A 20,088-nucleotide genomic window follows, 5' to 3' on the forward strand; every position below is an offset into this window, starting at 1 on the left:
CCTGGTTACAATATCCCAGTTTCAGATATCCATTTTATGCTACATTAGCTGCTGGGTTATGGCTCTTTCTTTCTTTTTGGGTTATGGCTTTCTGATCAACATACCACCACCACCTTTCACGTTTCGTTCACACCAGAAGGCACGATGTGACGCAACAAGCAGGCATTGCTGGACATGTCACCGCCCTCTGTGCGCATGTACACTTCTGTACCCCTATGATTCACCCAGAAAAAGAGCAGGAAAGAACTGAATGTTCAAATAGCGCTCCAAATTTTGTCATGTCAAGACCTTTGAAAACCAGCGGGAAATTGCAGGAGTCTAAAACTCCTGCAATTTCCCAGGCTAATGGGGTTACAAATGGATTTTTCCTGGAATCAATTAACAGGAAAATGATTGCGAAGCTAGATTCCGCTAGCTTTCCATAAGTGGATTTTATGTCATGTGTAAGATCACATAAAATACACAAAAATTACCAGGTAAGGAAATGTCACAGAACTGGAATGACGCACTTTCTGAGTGTATCCAATTATTTCAACCTTTCCTAATAGGACTTGTTTTCCATACCATCCTTGTTTTCCCTCTTCTGAACCCATTCCAATTTCTGTAAGGCCACCAAACATTTAAAGCATGTGACTTCCCCCAAGGAATCATGAGAAATGTAGTTTGCTAAGCATGCTGGAAATCATAGTTCTGTGAGAGGGAAACTCAGTTCCCCGGAATTTTGGGGGGAAGTCACATGCTTTAAATACAGTGGTACCTCGGGTTAAGAACTTTATTCGTTCTGGAGGTCCATTCTTAACCTGAAACTAAGGTACCACTTTAGCTAATGGGGCCTCCCGCTGCCACTGCATGATTTCTGTTCTCATCCTGAAGCAAAGATCTTAACCCAAGGTACTATTTCTGGGTCAGTGGAGTCCAGAACCTGAAGCGTCTGGAACCCGAGGTACCACTGTGTATGGTGTGCAAGCAGCCTACTTCCTTCTCAAACTGCAGCACCCAGAACTGGACCCAGTATTTAATGTGAGGCTAAGCTACTGTAGGATAAAGTGGAGCTGTTATTGCTATGGATTTCATCATCATTTTTCAGAATTTCATCATCATCATCGTTGCTATTACTCATTTCAGTTGCTGATGTCTTGAGGTGACTTATAGTATCAAAAATGTACTGCAATTTTAAAAATCCAACGGGGGTGGAAGCCCCATGCTAATAATAATAATAATAATAATAATAATAATAATAATAGTCTATTACTTGTTGTGACCTAAGAAACTATGGTTCTTATTAATGCAGCTAAAAATTACATTAGCCTTTTTTGCATCACATTGTACAACCCTAATACTGTCAAACCAAGTCCACCCTCATCCCATGCATTTAATTTCATTGCCATTATAGTTTTGTTCACTACTTTGTTTTTGGAGAGGCGTGGCTGGGCCCAAGGCAAAGTGAAACAGAAAGGAGAAAAACTAGGAGGAGGAACAGGAGAAGAAAAAACAATCCATGTCCTGTATTCCCATATTTAACCTCACAAATGATCTGATAGCTGGTCATGAGAAACATCTGTAGGATAATATTTTTAAGACATTCACTCTATAGCTTTTTTTAAAAAAGAAATTATGCAACCTGTGTTCAGTCAGACAAAAAACAACGTGGGAATGAAATAATACTCTATTTCATTGCAAATTAGCATGGCTTGAGTGGTCAGATTTCCAACACGGTTTAGGAAATATTTGAAATAGCAATAGAAAATGGTTTCAATTTAAATCAGCCTTTCTTCCTCACTGTTTTAAATCATATACTTTTCTCCCTATATCTACCCCCATCCCAAAAGCTCATTTTTTCCCTCAACATCTAGCTAAATCAAAGGTAAAGGTAAAGGGACCCCTGACTATTAAAGTCCAGTCACAGACAACTCTGGGGTTGCGGTGCTCATCTCGCTTTACTGGCCGAGGGAGCTGGTGTTTGTCCGCAGACAGTTTTTTCCGGGTCATGTGGTCAGCATGACTAAGCCACTTCTGGCAAACCAGAGCAGCGCACGGAAACGCCGTTTACCTTCCCGCCGGAGCGGTACCTATTTATCTACTTGCACTTTGACATGCTTTCGAACTGCTAGGTTGGCAGGATCAGGGACCGAACAACGGGAGCTCACCCCGTCATGGGGATTCGAACCGCCGACCTTCTGATCGTCAAGTCCTAGGCTCTGTGGTTTAACCCACAGCGCCACCCGCGTTTTAGAGTTTACCTCTAAAACTAGGATTTTAATGTACATGTTTGTTTAATATATATCGTAAGTCACTTTGAGTAACCTTGATAGTGAAAGCGACCAGTACACTTAAGTAATAGTAATAGCATTTTTCAGTTTTCCCCCTTGAGTTTTAATAATGACAGGTAGGTATTGAGAAAAGAAACAAAAGAAAAATTCAGGTTTGTTTCTAAAAAAAAAAAAAAAAAAGATTAGTTGTCACAATTGTCAATGAAGAAATATAGGACGCAGCTCTGTGACTTTATAAATAATATAACATTCTATTTCAATACTTTGCGCCAACTCTTTTTCTCTCTTCTTCCTTCAAATTTTAAACTAATAACTTAGTTTTGTTTAAATTAAATCCTGCCACTTCCCCAAATTCTTGAATCTTTTCTATAACTCTAGGGAGAGAGTTTTTTGGATTCTCCACCATAATTACTAAATCATCAGCATAAGCTTTCAGTTTAAATTCATTTTTTCCAGTTTTTATCCCTGTGATCTCATTACAGTGGTGCCTCACAAGACGAAATTAATTTGTTCCGCGAGTTTTGTCTTGCGATTTTGTTCGTCTTGCGAAGCACGGTGTCGGGAAAGTTTTGGAAAAGCTTCAAAAATCACCAAAGTCTTTAAAAACCTCAAAAACGCTACCACACCGCGTTCTATGAGTTGCTCCTCGAAGTCAAGTCGCAACTGTATTAGCGGTGTTAAGAAAAAGGAAACAAACTTGCAAGACGTTTCCGTCTTGCGAAGCAAGCCATAGGGAAAATCGTCTTGCGAAGCAGCTCAAAAAACAAAAAACCCTTTCGTCTAGCGAGTTTTTTGTCTTGCGAGGCATTTGTCTAGTGAGGTACCACTGTATCTGCTCTTATATTTCTTGCAAGTATTTCTGTTGCAAGTACTTCTAGGACTAGAATAAACAACAGCGGTGATAACTGACATCCTTGTCTAGTTCCTTTTTGTATCTTACATTCATTTGTTATCACCTGATTTAGAATTAGCTTAGCACTTTGTTCTGAATATATTGCCTGTATTCCTTTAAAAAATTTAAATCCACAATTAATTTCTTCAAGCAATTTTTTCATAAAATCCCAAGAAACATTGTCGAAGGCTTTTTCAGCATCTATAAACATCATTGCTGCCCCCCCCCCATTTTTTACCTCCAGGTATTCTATTACATTCAGAATATTCTTTCATTTGTCTACCTGGAAGGAATCCTGCCTGATCTTGATGTATATACTCAATTAATTTTCCCCCCCATTCTGGTAGCTAAAATGTTTGCATATAATTTATAATCATTATTTAATAGAGAAATAGGCCTATAATTTTTTTATTTGCAACATATCTGAATCTTGTTTTGGGGATTACTGTAATATAAGCTTCTTTCCATGTTTCTGGGATTTCACCTGTTTTTAAAATCTCATTCATCACATCTTTCAATGGGTTTACCAATTGTTCACTTAATTTTTTATAATATTTTGCCGTTAGTCCATCTAGTCCTGGAGACTTGCCACTTTTTGTCCAATTAATTGCCTCTAGTACTTCTTGAGCTCTTATTTGAGTATTTAAAATAACAATTTTTTCCTCTTTTATTTTTGGCAGATTACTATTTTTTATATATTCCTCCATTTTACAATTCTTTTTCTTTCCTTTCTTATACAATTCTGAGAAATACTTTACAAATGCTGCTCTTATTTCCTTCATCTTATCTGAATCTTTCCATTTATATTAATTTTATTTATGGAGTTTTTTGTTCACTTTTTTCAGCTGCCACGCTAGCAGTTTTCCTGATTTATTGGCATTTTCAAAAGATTTCTGTTTCATTCTTTTTATCTTCCAGCTAATTTCTTCATTAACTATCATAGAGTATTGGGTTTGTAATATTCTAATTGCCTGCTTGACTGACTCTTTTATTAGCTTTTTTTGACAATTGTTTCTCCTTTTCCATAATTTCACCTAAGATCTCTCTCTCTCTTTTTTTTCCAATTTCCTTTTGAATGAATTTTGTTGTACAGTGGTTCCTCGGGTTAAGTACTTAATTCGTTCTGGAGGTCCGTTTTTAACCTGAAACTGTTCTTAACCTGAGACACCACTTTAGCTAATGGGGCCTCCAGCTGCCGCCGTGCCGCCGGAGCACGATTTCTGTTCTCATCCTGAAGCAAAGTTCTTAACCCGAGGTACTATTTCTGGGTTAGCAGAGTCTGTAACCTGAAGCATATGTAACCTGAAGTGTATGTCTTGTGGTGCCTCGCAAGACGAAATTAATCCGTTCCGCGAGTCTCTTCGTCTAGCGGTTTTTTCGTCTTGCGAAGCAACCCTATTAGCGGCTTAGCGGATTAGCGCTATTAGCTGTTTAGCAGCTATTAAAGGCTTAGCGGCTATTAAAGGCTTAGTGGATTAGCGGCTAAAAGGCTATTAGCGGCTTAGCGGCTTAGAAAAAGGGGGGGGAGTGGAAAAAAATCGAAACACTTGCAAGACGTTTTCGTCTTGCAAAGCAAACTCATAGGGAAAATCGTCTTGTGAAGCAGCTCAAAACCGGAAAACCCTTTCGTCTAGCGGGTTTTCCGTCTTGCGAGGCATTCGTCTTGCGGGGCACCACTGTATATAAGTGTTTTTACTTTCTACTCTGCCAAAGTATCAATCTGTCAAATTCTGTCCAGCTGGCAATGTGTATCCTACCTTTATCCAAAGGACAACTTGACACAGTTGTAGCCAATATGTACCCAAGAGAAAGAGAGTCTCTCAAAAGTCCAAAGTCAAACTGTTACAAAGTCTCCAAAGCTGCAAATACTATGTTCTGCTTCCATTCATAAAAAGTCCCCTTGCAGAGCCTGTCCTCAGAAATCGGAAGCTGACTTCCTTTTTGGCTTCCGTTTCACCAAATCAATCAATTTAAACCTGGTTTCTTCTCTTATTCTTATTTGGTTTTTACCTCTTAATTGGGAGATCCACTTCTTATGGTGGCGGTGTGTGGCTCCGGCTGTAGAGTTTGCTGGGGCCGTGAGTGGACTCAAGCCTCTTCCTTTCCCCTGCGCAAAAACGGCAGCCGGGGGATCAGGGCCAGCGGGTTTGTACACTCTGCTGGACCCCTAGAGTCCCCACTCTTTTGTGGGGAATTTTTTGGGGGGGCACCTAGCCCTGGCGTGCACCCCCAAGGCTCTATCAGCCTGAACCATGTTTAGACAGATGACACGGAGTGCGCCACCAGTGCCTCCGCAGCGAACCGGAAGGTCAATTTACCAAGTCTTGGAATTCCAGTCCATAGCACCTGTACCACCCATATTGCTGAACTATATGTCACTTATCTTAAAAGAAGAATACAAGGAATATATATCCTTGTCAGTGGCTCAAAACTGTAATGTCAGTGGCTCAGAACTGGAAAGTTACATTACTCTTATTGGAAATAATGGCTTAATAAAGTTTGAGACTTGGTCATAATGGCAAAAATAGCTGAGAATTGCAGCTGACTATAGAAATTAATTCTGGGGAAACTGGTTGCTCCATATACAATATTGTCAAGAGAACAATTACTTCCTGCAAAAGCAAATTCAAGTAGGGTTCTGTTTGTTTTGAATTTTGAAATTTTATGTTAAGCCATCTTTTTTGCAGAATATTATGATCTGAAGTAATTTTATCTGGGTCGAGTTTTGTGGTGGTGGTTAATCATTGTCAAATGATTAAATTTAAAAAGTTCAGAAATTAATGGATCTAAGTCAGTCATGTGCATTATTTTCAGTGGGTCTACTCTGAGTAAGACTAGCATTGGCTGCAACCCACAGTTAGCCACCTGCAGGTTAAACCCACTTAAATTACTGGGCATGGCTTACTTAGGTATGATAATTTCACCCTATGGTGAAATTACCCTATGGTAACAACTGGTTGAAGCAAGGTCTAAAAGCTAACTGGGCAGACTTCAGAACATGAGATGAAAATGAAATGCAGGTAGTGTGCAAATATTCATACTCTTGTTTTTAATTGTTTTCCTAAGTCACTTGGAGTTTGTTTATGGACTGGATTCAAGGTGCTCATGTTAATGTTTAAAGCCTTAAACAATTTAGGCCCCAAATATCTGAAAGACCATCTCCTACACTATAGTACTAAGATTGGCAGAGGGGGCCCTCTTGGTAGTTCCACCACCCTCAGAGATGGCGGCGGGGTGTGTGTTCCCCAGGATAGGGCCTTCTCTGTGGTAGCCCCTAAATTGTGGAGCTCCCCACACAGGTTCACCTGGCACCTTCATTATACAGCTTCCGGTGAATTCTGATTGGGCACCCCCTTAACATTGGTTTTTTGCACTTGAGTATGTTTATAGGGATGCGGGTGGTGCTGTGGGTTAAACCACAGAGCCTAGGACTTGCCAATCAGAAGGTCGGCAGTTCGAATCCCCATGACGGGGTGAGCTCCTGTTGCTCGGTCCCTTCTCCTGCCAACCTAGCAGTTCGAAAGCACGTCAAAGTGCAAGTAGATAAATAGGTACTGCTCCAGCGGGAGGGTAAACGGCGTTTCCGTGTGCTGCTCTGGTTTGCCAGAAGCGGCTTTGTCATGCTGGCCACACGACCTAGAAGCTGTACGTGGGCTCCCTCGGCCAATAAAGCGAGATGAGCACCGCAACCCCAGAGTCAGTCACGACTGGACCTAATGGTCAGGGGTCCCTTTACTTTTACCTATGTTTTTAGGACCCACCTTATCTTTGTGATGGTAAGTTGTTTTAAACTGGTTTTAGTCTTGTAACCCACACTAGGACATTCACACCGGCTTATTTATTCTGAATGTTTGCAAGTCATGCCAGTAAAGGTTTGATGAGGACAATGACTAGGACATTAAAGTGAAGGGTGGGTTAATAATAATAATAATATAATGTAACAAGATGATGATTGTGTCCATCAATTTCTGTTAGATTGCGCTGAGTAAGGCACATGTGAAAAATGGTGATGTTCCCTGATTCACTCAAGGTGAATCTCCTGAATAGCCAGTCTTGCCAAGATTATCACCCTGAACAAGACAGGATAACAGAGTGCTTAAAACACCTAAGGAGAAAGGGAATGTGGCAAATAGGCTAGGCGATGCCTTGTCTTCAGTCATTACTTGTCTAATAAGGACCATTGGAGGCTTGTGGCCTTTTCTGCAGTCCCTTAACTCCTTTAGCTGCTCATTATCCAGTTGATGACAATCTTAAATTCTTACGTTATAGCTCTGAGGACTGTAATTATGAGTGGTGATGAGTCCTCTTTATGCCAAGAGGGCTTTAAAAAAAAATGTCTCAAAAACAGGAGCTGTAGTCATCTCCCTGGCAATTTTTTCTCCCTCTTACACGCCCCACCCTTTTGCTTTATGTTCCAGGAGAAAAGGTCAGTCTAACTTGCTAGCATTCCCTAGCTCAGAGTGTTCCAACACAGAATCTTCTTCTTACAGTACCTCTGGTACTAACCTTGTTCAGTGCCATTGATGTATATTTAGGGGGAAAATGTTGCAAGGGAAAGAGCTGGAAATTTTGAAAGCTTTGCTTCTCTTTTGTTCCAGGGACACATTATCTGTATGCTCCTTGATGATTTTTACATGTTCCTTGATGATTTTACGTTGAAAACTGCCCTGAAATCTATAGATGAAGGGTGCTACAAAATGTTAATAATAATAATAATAATTTTCATCAGAAATATGTAAAAACAGGGAGATGTCTGCAACAGAAAGACATTTATGTGAGGGAGGCTTGCTTTTTGTTTGCCTGCTGAAGGGAGCTAAACAAGGATGCTAATAAATGCACATGCAACACATAATTATTCTGAATAAATCCAGTCTTTGGCTAGCAGCCTGCAGGAAAGTGACCCCAAATTCACACTTTAACAACTTTATTAAGGGATTATGATTCCTGCCGTGATTCCTACGTCATGGAGAGTGGGCTTAGTTCACTGCTGGAGCTCATGCTAAAGGCCTCGGGCTCAGAGCCTACCACCTTTGGATACGACTGGGAAAAACTTCTGTCTGCAGCCCTGGAGCACCACTGCAAGGCAGCATGGGAAGTCCTGAGCATGAGGGACCTCATGGCCTGACTCAGTCTAAGGCAACCTCCTCTGTTTCCATTTAGATACAGTCCTTTATTCGCCACCAAGACGACTGAACTTCAATTTTTAGGCCAAGGACAACAGTTCTGTGGTAGAACATGTCTGTTGGCATGCAGGAGGACCTAGGCAGTGTTCCTCAAACGTGGGTCCCCAGCTGTTGGACTACAACTCCCATCATCCCTGACCACTGATCCTGCTAGCTAGGGATGATGGGAGTTATTGTCCCAAAACAGGTTTGAGAAACACTGACCTAGGGTCACTCCTTGGCATCTCCTAGGTAGGGCTGGGAAAGACTCCTGTCTGGAACCCCAGAGAAGCACTCCTGATCACTGTAGACTTGTGCTTCTCAAGATCCACCAACCATGGTCCGCTTGAAAATTGCTTATGGTATTGCTGGACCATGTAGTGATTTTTCTGCCTGTTGGAGCAATTGTAATACACTGTGCTAGATGCTGTATGAATTTTAATTTGTATTGCTTTATTTCATTACAATTTGCCTTCCATAGAATTCAAATTGTAATACACTCCAGAACAAATTAAGTTCTTAACCTGAGGTACCACTGTACAATACAAGAAATGCAAGAAATATAATTAAAACAGATATTAATATTTTAATGCAAACATACAGTGGATCCCAGGTGGTCTACAGACCATGGTTTGGGAACCTCTGGACTGAACAATACACAAGTAGATAAGCCAGTGGTCTGACTATATGGTAGCTTCCAAAATGGAAAAGCTGTCTGTTACAGTACACAAGGAAACTCCTCGGTAGCCCCATAGTGTGTTATTACTATCAAATACTGCCCATTTTTATGTAGCTGCTAGCCTAATGCATGTGTGCTTTAAGCACATAAGAAGAGTCTGTTGGATCAAGATGAAGACCTATGAAGTCCAGCATCCTGTTCTCGCAGTGGACAGTCAGGTACTTGTGGGAAGCCTGAAAGCAGTACTCAAGTGCAATATCACTCTCCCCACTTACAGTTCTCAGCAACTGTCATTCATTATATCCTCTGACAGTGGAGTGAGGAAATCTTCTCATTGGACGTTACTCTGGCTACCTTCATTGGAAGCAGTGTTAGGAACTGGGATATGAAACTAGGTGCCATGTGGCTCCTGGGACCCGGGGCTTGGCAGTGAGTTGCAAAAAGGACTCACTGGTGAATGCGTTGTGGTGGTGGTGGTGAGTTCTACCCCATGACTACTGTGTCCTAAAATCCCCTCCATGAAAACAAAAATGTTCTGCATATTGAAAACTCATCTAAGCTGATTAATTTGTTTACTCCTATGATCCTCTCCTGCACATGCCTTTTTTTCTGAAACCCATTTGCCCTTCGGATGTTCATGCTTGCAAAAGGCTGCCCTTGGTTGAAAAGATAGAAGCTGCACATTGAAAACGCGCTCTTGCTGTAAGCGATGATTTATATTTCAACAGAATTAAGCCTCAGTAGGGTCAAAGAGGACCCACTTATCTTTCCTTTATAATCCATCTACAGATGAAGAAAGGATGGGTGGAAGGGGTTGAGCCTGTTGTGAAAGTGATGTGCCTTCTCATGTTGGAATTTGCGCAAAGCAGTGACAGACTAAATAGGAATCCTTAAAACTACACAGTGACAAATCTAGAAATAAAAGAGATAATGTTCTTGGGACCAGCCCAGCTGCTTGAGGTGAAGGACAAGATGGTGTCCCCAGTTCCATGTACAGAAGCCAGCTAGCCTAGGTCCCATCTGCGCCATATTTTTAAAGCCTGCCATTGTAAACAGTCATGACTTTTGCCAAAATATCATGCGTACTGTAGCTTGTTGATAGCGATGTGAGTTGTTGAAAAAGGTAAAGGTAAAGGGACCCCTGACAATTGAGTCCAGTTGCAGACAACTCTGGGGTTGTGGTGCTCATCTCGCTTTACTAGCCGAGGGAGCCGGTGTTTGTCCGCAGACAGTTTTTCCGGGTCATGTGGCCAGCATGACTAAGCTGCTTCTGGCATAACGGAACACCGAAACCAGAGCAGCGCATGGAAACGCCATTTACCTTCCTGCCGGAGCGGTACCTATTTATCTACCTGCACTTTGACATACTTTTAAACTGCTAGGTTGGCAGAAGCTGGGGCCGAGCAATGGGAGCTCACCCTGTTGCAGGGATTGACCTTCTGATTGGCAAGCCCAAGAGGCTCAGTGGTTTAGACCACAGCGCCACCCGTGTCCCTGGTGTGAGTTGTTAGGAGACTCCTATTCCCCTTATGGAGCTATAGTTCCCTAGGAAGAGGGATTGATTCCTAAACTTGTTTGTTTACTTTTGCAAAAAGTGTAAGTCCAAGGGAACAGCATTTTGCAAAATAAATCCATGCTGGATGTTGGAAATACCTTCCCCAGACAATATTTTTCTAGTCTACTTTGCACCAGGTGCTATCTGTAAAGTGACATAAGATCATAGCTTTGTTCAGAGATATGCTGTTGAAAAGTGGCAGACATCTGAAAGTGACCTCAAAACTTTAAGCAACCTGAATTGCATGCTTTTGGGTTTTGTTTTGTTTTTAATACTGTTTCCCTCTCCCTCCCTCTTAAAGAATTACAAATCCATGTTGTCATAGAAACTACAGAGGTTGATTGAAACACCTGAACTTAGAAGCTTTTTTTAGGGTGGGTGGGTGGGGCCATAAAGAAAGACCCACAGTCTTATGTCACAGAGAAAGCTGGCTTGATTTGTATGACTGATGCTCTTATTTTTACACAGGAAGAATATTTATTCACATATTGTTGGGGAGTTGAACTTGTCCTCAAATGTCTGAGCTTTTCCGTTTTCATTTGAGGCTCCAGAAATAACCTTGATTTGGTTCAGGGATAAAGAGCATGGTGGAATTCATTTGTTTTAGCCTTCCTCACTCAGGGAGGAATGCATATTGTATAATTAACTTGAAAGGGTTTTGTTTCTTGACAAGCTTTGTCTTTGTGTGTAATTATAAGTGTGCATCACAATTTGGTCGTCTACTTTTTTTTTAAGATGCATTTTAGGGTCTGTGGGGGGTATGAGAACCAAATATTCTATAATGTGTATAAAACTACCCCTCCCAACTCTTTGCAAGGAATACTGTCTCTCCTGTTCCTTCAATTTCCTTCCTCCTTTTTCCCCTCTCTGACTGGTAATGCAATCATTGGGCCTCTGGGGGCATTGTGAGATTGCACTACAGAGCATGCTCCTGAGCACCTACTGTGGCTTTGGTTGGAACGCGTGGAGGGAGTAGATTAGGCCTCTGAAACGCCTTGACAAGAATCCCAAAAGGCCTGCACAGACAGACTTGAGGTATGAGCACTTCCAAGTTATATTTTAAAGGGCTGGTTTCTCTCTCTCTCTCTCCCCCACCCTTGTCCTTGGGAGGGTATTTCGGAAGGAAATGCCTCTGTACTGAAATAACTCTAGCAGCAAAGCAGTGGCTTTCTGTTATCAGATCCTTTTATCTACTCTGCTGGAAGGGGGTCCTTGTAGCCTGGAACCTTTTCCATTTGCACTGAATGGCAGAGCTGGCTCTGAATTATGAGGCATGCTTCTGTTTTACTTGAAGGCAAGCTGCTCTTGCAAACGTTTATGGAGTCATGCCTCAAAGCAGCAAGTTGGTTGCTGCTGCTGCTGCTATTGCTGTTCTTTCTGCCCATTTTTTCTCATTCTTTGCTATAACCTTTTCCTTGCCCATTGCAAATTACATTGTTCTCAACCTTTTGTGTAAGGGGCAGCAAGAATGTATTTTGAGAGCTCCAAAGAGTAAATAGCACAAGGTAACTAAAACCAACCAGCCAGACAAACAAACTAGGGCTCTAGCGGATTTTGTGGCTACTTTGTTAGGCATGTTGCTTTTTAATGCAGGATTTTGAAGTAATTGCTTTAACTGGACCTTATCCCTTCAAAATGGCTTCTGTGTATTAATTTTAAAAGTATAAATGGTCTTCTGTTTTACTCAAACAATAATTCCAAATACTGTATGCCCAGTATTGGAGATGGAGCAGCAACCTCTTAAGGTGCCAAACATTTTTATTTGAAGTTGGTTTATTATCCTGGATGAGGTTTGCAAGGCTACTTTCTTTTGTATGGTAAATAGTTTTCCTCGCATAAAGGTAAATAAAAGGTAAATTGTGTGTACAATGACTTTTAATGGGCCTGTCTTGGATTTGATTTCCTGATTGTATTGATAGAAGTGTGGTACACTTGAAGTTAGAATCTGTTATGTTTAGAAAACAATTCTAAATGTACCTGGCTTTGAAGTCAAAGAGGACCTAGTTTAGAGCTGAGCAATGTTGCCACCAAGTCATCTGTGCCTTTTATAGCGTTCACAGTTGATTGTATTTCAGTCACACTTAAAATTGATGCTATTTTAGGCTGGCAGGCCCAGGTGAAACTAACACTTTTAAAAACCCACGTGCTCCTCTGGATCATCTGGGGTGATGGTTTTCTGCAGGGTTTCTGTGCAACACTACTGGAAAAGCACAAAATAAGGAGGGAAATTCACTAGCACTGGCCAGGCACTTGTGACTGGCTGTCCATTCACAAATCCAGCCTTTGAAGTCTTTGGTTTCAGCCTTTTGTTTTACTTTCATGAGTCTCCCAGGTGCCTGCCACCATTATCAGGTCAAACACCTTTGGATAACATACTGCGGTTACAATAAGGTGAAATAGAAGTAACTGCGCTTTCATTTTGTTCCTTGTTGAAACAGGCCTCAGCCTCTGGCATCCATCTTGGAAAAACAGCCTGAGTGCTGGAGCTTGCTCTGTTTTAACTTCCTAGACAAAATTATTCACCTCTTCGCCAGCTGTGTTGCATTCTTCACCCTGTAGCTTATAACAGGTATACATGCATGAATTAGAGGAGCCCGGGGGGAGTGGGGAAGAAGAGACAAAATGAACAGAGTATAAATGAATTCAGTATATACTGCTGTACATACAAAAAAATACTGCCTGCCTTATATAACAGAAAACTATTGTGTTTATAAATTCATTCCTTCTCTGGGTTTGGGTTTGGAATAGTGTAGAACAGGCTTTGCAAACCCAGTGCCCTCCTGATGTTTCAGCCTACAACTCCCTTCAGCTTATGCAAGCACCAGTCTTCTGCAAAATAACACAAAACCCTCTTCCTCGTAGTGCATACGCACTGGAGTACAATGCTGTCAGATATTTATTCTCTTATTCAGAAGACCTATAAACCTCTTGATCAAAAAACCTCCCTAAACAGTGTGTAAATAAGATTGGAGATAAACCGCAGCTGAAATCCATAATCTTGATTGAAAGCGTATAGACATAATACCATCATCATTAAAAACAAACATATATGAAAACCTCTCATTTGATAACTTGTTAGCCACAAAAGTGGTCTTGACTATTGTGATAGGACCTGACATGTGGAGAGGACCATGGTCAGAACTGAGAACCTTAACGATCACAACAACAACAACAACAATTCTATGCCGATTTTTGGCACAAAAGCCCATACAGCACTGAATAGCACATTAATGCAAAAATTATTGATTGATTCCATTCTCTCAAAGGAGCCTAGGCTAGTAAATACATAAATGATACACATTTAAAAGATCTAAAAACAATTTCAATATAGACCGGGAAATATTTATTCTTAAAAGGCTTGATAGAAGATAAAGGTCTTCAGTAGGTGCTGAAAGGGCAACTGAGATGGCACCTGTCTTAATATTTATTGGGAGGGAATTCCAAAGGGTGGTGCGATAACACTAAAGGCCCGCTACAAAGGGTAAACCTATCTTTCATGAATCCTGGTCCCATGCTCTCTGGGACCTTATATACCCAAACTAAACCACCCAAACCAGCACCTTGAACTTATAATAATAGTACAACCCCTTTGGCCCTCCATTTGTTGCTGAACTCCCATCATCCTTGGCCATTGAACTATTATCCTTCATCATACTCTGAACTTTGAAATTATAGCCACATACAGCAGAATGAGGCGGAAGAGTCTTCAAGGGGCAAAACTAAAGGTTACAATACAGACATAGGACTATTTGCATGCAGAACAGATGCTATACCACTGAGCTACTTACAACACTTATTTCAGAGAGCAAACTAATAGGGAAAATGAAAAGGAGATAAAAGCAGCAAAATGCAACAGACTTCAGGGAATATGGAATTCTAGTAAGTCACAAGGCTCAGGATGCTTAGTGAAAATCAAAGTAGAGATGGTGTTGATTTGGTATTTGAAGGAATAAGGGGAATTTGAACATGTACAAAGAGAGGAGAGGAGACATTTTTGCAATAATGCTGAATGTTGTGTTGGTATTCAGGATCTCTAGCAATGCACATAAAGGAAGATGGCCATGGAGGTTCTTGTTTGCTTATTGCATTGACATCCATCTTGACTCCAAGGAATTCAAGGTGTTATATGTAGTTCTCATCCTCCCTACTTTATCCTCCCCACAACCCTGTAAGGTAGATTGACTAGCCCTCAAGTAAATTTTCCTCAATTCTACAATTGAAAATGGACTGAACTGAAAGCTGCTTGTGACCTGGAAGTCCATCTTTTGAGCTTCTTCTCTGCTAATTAGCACAGTGTCAGCCTGCTTTTATCTCTCTCAAGAGGTGCTCTGGTGTTTCCATTAATAACTGCCATTGCGATACACAGCAGTAGGAGATCTGGATTTGTGGAGAGTTTGTGGCACAATGATTTTTACAGTAGTTGGACAACGGGTTTGCGTTCATCTTTTCCGAATGATTTGGAGTACCAGAGCAGAGCAGCACTGGATGTGCTGGACTGTTGTCTTGCCTTGGTGATGATCTGGAAGAGAGCCAACAAACTGAAGCTCAATCCAGATAAGTCTGAGGCACTATTCGTGAGTGGTTCCCTAGGTCAGATTGCCTCATCTTGATGTGATTACACTCCCTCTGAAGGAGCAGGTGAATAGTTGAGGGGTACTCCTGGATCCTTTGATGCCACTTGAGACTCAGGTGGCTTCAGTGGCGCAGAGTGCTTTCCATCATGTTTGGCTGGTGACGCAGCTGCGTCCCTATCTAGACAAGGGATAGTCTTAACTACTGTTGTCTGTTCTTTGGTAATCTCTACAATGCATTATACATGGGTCTGTCTTTGAATACAGTTTGGAAACATCAGCTGGTGCAGAATTCATTGGCTAGGTTGCTCACCAGTTTGAGCATATTACACTGATCTCAGCCCAACTGCACTGGCTGCCAGTTAGTGTCTGGTCCCAGTTCAAAGTGTTATAAAGCCTTAAATGGCCCAGGACCACAATACATCAAGGACTGCTTCTCCCCATAGGAACTAACCCGGATCCTGTGATCACCGTCTGAGGCCCTTCTTCGTGTGTACCTTCCATGAGAAGTCTGGAAGGTGGCAAAATGATAACAAGCCTTTTCTGTGGTGGAATTCTCTCCCCAAGGTGGCTTGCCTGGTGCCTTTGTTACATATCTTTAGGCACCAGGCAAAAACGTTCCTCTATAACTAGACCAGTGTTTCCCAACCTTGGGCCTCCAGCTGTTTTTGAACTACAATTCCCATCATCCCTGACCACTGGTCTTGCTAGCTAGGGATGATGGGAGTTGTAGTCCAAAAACAGCTGGAGGCCCAAGGTTGGGAAACACTGAACTAGACCTTTGGCTGATTAAGCATTCTATGGCCTTTAAATCTGGAGGAGGAAGACTATTGTTTTTGTTCGTTTTTGGTTTTTATTTGTTTGTAGTCCTCATCGGGAGACTGACTCTTTCCTGCATTTTTGTCAGAGCAGTAGAAAGGAAACGGCATTAATAGGCTACAAATGTACTGTATTTTTTTAGATGCACCGGACGATAGGACGCACCTAGTTTTTAGAGGGGGAATGCAAGAAAAAAAGTATTCTTTAAAGGGAGCGCTGAGCAGAGCCTGTCTGCACCCCAGGCTCTGCTCAGTGCTCCCTTTCACGAGCCGCATGGAGCGTGTGTGCGGGGCGTGCAGGCTTTCCCCTGGCTGTTGGGGGCTTTTCTGGGAGGTGCAAAAGCCACCCGCAAAAGCCAGGGACAGCCGCACGAAGCTTCCGCAGGGCAGCGTGAGGAAGGCTCCCTGTGCCCTGTGGAGGCTGCGCGCAGCTAAGCCATAAGCCAAGACAGCCAGCGGGATCGCAGTGCAGCTTAGCCACGCAGCCTCTCCCGGGCAAGGGGAGCCTTCATCCCCTGCCCAGGAGAGGCTGTGCGCGGCTAAGGCTCCCCCAAGAGCTGCGCTCCCTTTAAAGAGCGTGCAGTGTGTTGGGGGCTTTTCCCCGAGGAAGGAGAAGGACTGCCTAAGAGCCGCACACACACTCCACGGCTCTTTATAGGGAGCGCTGAGCAGATCCTCCTGCCTGCATTCGCTCCATAAGACATACTTTCCCCCTTACTTTTTAGGAGGGGAAAAGTGCGTCTTATAGAGCGAAAAATACGGTAAGTGCAGACTCCTAGATGGGTTGAATCACTATGCTTTGGGGGATTTAGCCAAAGCTCTTTTTCTTTACAGATTAGTGCATGCGAATTCTGCACATGAATAAGATTTGTGTTGTTATTTATTATTTCTGTAGCACCATCTGTGCATGGTACTTCATAAAGAATAGTTTCAATAACACACACTTTGTGATCAGTTTCACATTACCAAATATAGAATGCAAACTAGTTTGGAATGGGATGGGTATAATTAGATAACTTCCATGATTTGATGAACTTCACAGTTCCTTGTTTTCTTGAGCGTTGACGAAAAGTATCAAAACCTTGCCTCCTTTTAGTTTTTCCTGTTAAATCAGCCTTTCAAAGGGATAAAAATAGAAAAAAAGGTTGAGCACAAGGTTTATTGACCTGTAATTTTTTCTCCTCCTTGGTTTTTTACCAACGTCCAAGGGGATGTCAGAATCTTTTCCCACTGTAATTATGTGAGCTAGTAAAGTTGTCAGCTTTTTGCACTCAAGTTGAGGCTTCCTTATTTTTATCTCAAGTTGAGAAAATCTCACACTACTTTCCTTTGACAGTGGTTGCATTTTTGCAACCTTAGTCAACCTGTTTCACGAAGCCCTCTCTGCAAGGCTGCACAAGTGTATACCATATTTTAGTTTGTGTCCACCACAAACTAAATGCATGCAACTTTTTAAAGGCTTTTTGCTGATAAGAGTGTTGGGGTTCCTTTGAGTAGCTTGATTCTATGGGCACTTTGCAATAAGGTTATGTAATGCTCAATTTGACCAAAAGTATGAGTCACCTCTGTGTTTCATACATAGCTTAAGGCTGCAATAAGCCCCACCCAAGGTCATAAGAGTGACCTTATTGGTGCTATTTGGTGACAGTCATCAGAAGCAAAAACAGAAGCATGTTGGCCATCCTTGGTAGAGTATTGGTTCTTGGCATACTGATAGATCTCTGGTGATTTGAAGTAGATTGGCAAAGATGCCAGAATCCTGATACAGTGAAGGCAATAACAAAATGATCTGGAGGTATTCTACTTGTGCAACCTCACCCTGCAGAATATACAGTGGTACCTCGGGTTACAGACGCTTCAGGTTACTTACTCTTAAGGTTACACACTCCGCTAACCCAGAAATAGTGCTTCAGGTTAAGAACTTGTGCTTCAGGATAAGAACAGAAATCGGGCTCCGGCGGTGCGGCGACAGCCAGTAGGCCCCATTAGCTAAAGTGGTGCCTCAGGTTAAGAACAGTTTCAGGTTAAGAACGGACCTCTGGAACGAATTAAGTACTTAACCCGAGGTACCACTGTAATAGGTTGTTGACTCCCAAAAGGATACAGTCCACATTTGTCCCTGTACTGTGGAATGTCCTTCTCTCTGTCACACGTGAAGCAGTGACCACCAGTTGCTTCAGATGTCTTGCAAAGATCTTGCCTGTTTGCCCAGGCTTTCCCTGGCTCTTAAAACAGGACCCAGTTTGTGTGTATGAATCCCCTGAACTCTGTTTCATTTGCTTTTATATCTTCATACTGTTGCATTGGTTTTAGGTTGCATTTTTGTTTTAATGGTTGTTGCTTTTACATTGCTTGCACTGCACACCTGTTTAGATACTGGTTGTTTTTGGAAAACACTAAATGTTTTAGAAATGCTTTTAAATAAAATGAATAAACTAAATGACACTGACCCCACATTATATTACTGAAGTGAAGAGTGGGGGATAACCAGGAGTGGATTTGTGTGGGGGAAGAAATGCCGCCTCAATTCAAAAACAAAGTCCTGGCTTCAAAAGGATTTAGTTCTAAGTCTGCCTTTTGCAGCTTTCTTCACTTGGTGGATCTTTAGTTTCCAGTTAAAAAACCCAAAGTAGACCCCACAAGCCTGATACCTGCCTGCTCCAACTTTAAAGCAGCTTCTTTGGGCGAATAGCACGTAGGCTCAGAACTATTCTGCAGGCCTTTGAAGGAGTTCTACATTCTAATTTCTTCAAATCAAATAGTTCAGCCACAAAACAAGAAGAGTGTAAAAACAATTTAAAACAGTTCCACATTAAAAAAAAAACTAGTTCCAGAGCCAGAACCAGATGGGGATAAAAGAACTCTGCTCATTAGGCTGGTTGGAAGAGGAAAGTTTTTTCCAACAGATGCTAAAAAGATAACAGAGATAACACCTATTATGTAGTATAAGAGCAGGTGCTGGCCACACTAAAGGTCTAATTCCAATATCACCTGGAATTGACCTCCTTATAAGATGGTACCTGCAGGAAGTCCTCTCCTGCAGAGCACAGGGATTGGCTGGGTCTGTAAAGGGTGAGAGTCTTTCTGGTTCTAAGCTTATAGGGCTTTATAAACAAATCCCTGCACCTTGGTATTATCTGGGTAAGTATGGTGTGTGGAACTTCAGTGAACATGCTACAGCTGTGTTCCAACTCTATATGCTTCTTTACAGTGGTGCCTCGCAAGACGAAATTAATCCGTTCTGCGAGTCTCTTTGTCTTGCGGTTTTTTCGTCTTGCGAAGCAACCCTATTAGCGGCTTAGCGGATTAGCGGCTATTAACGGCTTAGCGGCTTTAAGAAAAAGGAAACAAACTCGCAAGAACTCGCAAGACGTTTCGTCTTGCGAAGCAAGCCCATAGGGAAATTCGTCTTGCGGAACGACTCAAAAAACGGAAAACTCTTTCGTCTTGCGCGTTTTTTGTCTTGCGAGGCATTCGTCTTGCGAGGTACCACTGTACTTCCATATTTGTCTGTTCTGTGTTGCCAACTGTAGGAACTAAGTTATTTTGATTATTAGTATACCTTTTGGTTAAAGCCTTTGCTTATTTAAATGAATAACTGCACTTGTGGGGTGTGTGAGAGCAGCCTTTGCCTGCTTGCTAAATCTAATCTTCTGAAGACAACAGAATAAATGGATAAAAAGCCTGTAGGCTGATATTGAACAAATCAACAGAATACACAGCAGTCTCATGAAGGGCTGGTTCTGCTTTTGTGGGAAGCTAACTAGCATATTATTATTATTATTATTTATTAACTGAATTTATATAACTGAACTCAGGGGGACCTTGCAATGAAGGTTGCACAATAGCTGAAGAAGAGCATCATTTGGCTTTGGCTGAAATGTGAAATTGGTTAACTGTGAACAAAAACACACATCTTATCCCTAAGATCAACCCTTGTAACAGAGGACTGGAAAGTAGCCAATGTAATTTTTAGAAAGAAATCAGAGAAATTTATATGCTGGTTAGCTTGAAATGGTAGAAAACACAATTTTTTAAAATCAAGTGTATAGAAGAACAAGTCTTGCTGAAGAAGAATCAGCATGGCTTCTGTGAAGGTAAGTTCCAACTCGCTATTTTGTGAGTGCTAATAGGCATATGG

At 41.8% G+C, this 20,088-nt stretch overlaps 1 protein-coding gene across 16 annotated transcripts in view; it reads left to right on the top strand.

Annotated features, from left to right (window-relative positions):
* The window catches only part of EHMT1 (euchromatic histone lysine methyltransferase 1), a 155,685-nt gene that overhangs the window by 15,981 nt on the left and 119,616 nt on the right, over positions 1-20,088 (top strand). For 2 of the 16 annotated variants that reach the window (XM_083485734.1, XM_083485728.1), the window contains exon 1: positions 11,460-11,593. The exons of 12 other annotated variants lie outside the window; for them this stretch is intronic. The gene's annotated coding sequence lies outside the window, so the exon portion shown is untranslated. Of the gene's footprint in view, positions 1-11,459; positions 11,594-20,088 lie in introns of those variants that run through there. 2 more of the 16 variants (XM_083485717.1, XM_083485724.1) reach the window with 1 other exon arrangement.

The sequence above is a fragment of the Podarcis liolepis genome, assembly GCF_965112155.1.
Source record: "Podarcis liolepis genome assembly, chromosome: Z".
Lineage (NCBI taxonomy): Eukaryota > Metazoa > Chordata > Lepidosauria > Squamata > Lacertidae > Podarcis > Podarcis liolepis.